We start from the raw sequence: 2,786 nt of genomic DNA, 5'->3' as shown, positions 1-2,786 counted from the left end.
GAGCAACCTTCTCACAGCTGCCATCCTCAGTGCACACCAAAATCACATGTTATCAAGAGCCCTGATGATTCTTTATGTGTGTTGTGTATGCATGTGTGTTTGTATATATGTACACATGTGTGTGCATGTTTGTGGTGTGTGCACATGCATGTATGTACACATGCGTGTGAGGGGCAAAGGTCAATATCAGCTTTCTTCCTTGATCGCTTTCTATCATTTTTGAGACAAGGTTTCTCCCTGAACCTGGAGCTAGATGCACAGGCTAGGCTGGCAGCCAGCAAGATCCAACCCTCCTAGTGCTGGAATTACAGGTATGCACCGCTATGACTGGCTTTTTATGTGGATGCTAGGGATCTGAACTCAGGTCTTCATGCTTGGACAGCAAGCACTTTACCAACTAAGCACTCTCCCCAGCATCCCCGCCCCACAAGTGATTCTTTTGCAACTTAAATGTGGAGAACTCTTGGCCCTAATTAAAATGGATATTTTATTTCTGTAAAGCAATGTGCTTTTATTATTCCTTATTACTTATATTTTAATGAAGCATCTTTCATAACATCTATGCGCCCACATACCTTGCAGGAGCTGGTGTTCTTACTCGCATAATTCTCCTGTTTGGGAAGTTTTCTCAAAGGCAACAAAGTTGTACCACAATCATTCCTCCAGTAAGCTCAGGTCACTTGTCAGAGTTCATGGATACTTTTTAAACACTAATAAAAAACAGCCAAAGCACTGTGATACCGATATATTATGCATGGATCACGTTGTGTTTTCATAGCTGCGCTGGATCACATGTTTGTGTTTCTCTCCATCTGCATCCACAGCTTCAGTTTTCCTTTGAGATTGTCCCGCAGGGGAGGAGGCTGCAAACAAGGAAATTCTGTTCATCACACACCAAGTCAGCACATGTCTAAAACCCACAGCAAGACCCGTTGAGAGGGTCCAAAGCCAGGAGAAACCTGTTCTCTCCCTTTCCACAAGTTACCAGATGTATTTATCTCATCTTTAAAGACATGGAGCTTGGGCCTTAGGAGGTCAGAGTCTATTCAGTCTGTGGAAGCTGATGTCATCCTAAAGCAAGGAAAGAGTAACAAACAAGTGCAGTAAAAACACATTGCACAGCAAGATGGGTCTGAGATGGGATTTTAATCTTGGTGCATTTGGGGACATTTCAAAGGCAAAGGGTTGAACAGAACACTAAGCCATCACAAGGCACCACCCTCAGATGGGCACATGCTGTTATGAACTTAACACAACTGCTTGGAAATGTCTTCAGCATGGGATACTTACCACTGATACCCTTTGGCCCCTTTCCTAAGAGCACGTTTTTGTTCATATATTTTAGTGTGAGATACTGTAATTTAATTATTCTCCTGAAATGAAAACAATATTACATTTATCACGGAGCCCTCAAAACAAGTCATTCTAAATAGCTCTATTTCTCACCTTACTTCCAACCACTTTTTTAAATTTTTCTTCTTCTCTCACATTTCCTTTATTCCTTCTCATTTCTGAAATCAACAGAAACACAGTTTACTTGGGATAGCATAGTATAATCAAGCACTTGAGTTTTGCTGTCTATTAGTTGGCTTGGGATGCCATAAACAAGGTGCTATAGGATGGATAACTTAAACAACAGAAAGGTATTTCCTCAATGTTCTGGAGGCCTGACATCCAAGATCTCAGTGAAGTAGGGTTGATGTCCCTTGTGACCCTCTCCTGGGCTCACAGAGAGCTGTTTCTTGCTGTCTCTTCATGTGATTGTCCTTCTAGACACGTCTATGTTCCTGGTGCTCTTTCTCTTATAGGGAACCCATCCCACTGTCCACGGCCCACACTAGCAGCCTCATCTTAACTTCACCTCAGCTGTAAGGACCCTTCTAGACACCGACACCGGGACCTCAACAGATGCCTTTGGAGAGGACAGTAAGCCATCACTTTGTGTGTCAGGTGCTTTTTGATGCTTCCGGTACGGGAACTAGGTTAACTTCTCAACACCTGAGTCATAGCAGAAAAGAAGGCCGGGACCAGACAGGCTACATCCCAGTAGTCTCAGAGCTAAGCAGTGACTGGCAGGGCCAGACAGTGTAAGGGAATCGTGGCTATCAATCTCAAAGCTTTGCTGAGCTTGTTTCTTATTCAGAGTATCAGCAGGTTTATAAAAGGTGTGCTGGGTTTGTGCTGAGGAGAACAACTCTATTGGCTCCTGTATCAAACAACTCCAGAACACTGAGCTTTTTCTGGCCTCCTGCCAGCTTCTCTGGTCTCTTCCAAGTCCATGCTTAACTACTGTCCAAATAGGAGCAGCCCAAGGCTGGGTTGGAACTCAACCCAGAGTCTTATAGACGCTGACTGTAAGCAACTCCTTCATGCTCCACACTCAGTTAACAAAAATAGACCATGGTGTCTGGTAGGGTTTTTACACAATGGAAATTGGCAAAGCCTACAAATCAGAACTCTTTGCTTCTTGAGAATCAGCTTTTCAGCAACTTGTGGTCTCTACTCTATGCCTTTAGCTGGCCCTTTAGAATTGGCTCATCAGAAACCCAATGACCAACTGAGCTTTCCCTCTAGTCAGTTCTCATCCTGAAAGTATGCTTCTTTAATGCATGAGCTTTGTGATGACTTTTCACTTCTCTCTTTGGAGATCATTTTTCTCACCTCATCTGTTAAAAGAATATATATATATATATACATTTGTGGTCCTGATTACCAAATGGCAGATATGTGCCTGTAAATTCTATTGATAATATTATACATAGGAAAATCAAAATTCCATTACTGTT

Source organism: Nannospalax galili, unplaced genomic scaffold (genome assembly GCF_000622305.1).
Source record: "Nannospalax galili isolate Female #2095 unplaced genomic scaffold, S.galili_v1.0 scaffold773, whole genome shotgun sequence".
Taxonomy (NCBI): domain Eukaryota; kingdom Metazoa; phylum Chordata; class Mammalia; order Rodentia; family Spalacidae; genus Nannospalax; species Nannospalax galili.
This window is presented reverse-complemented; position numbering follows the sequence as displayed.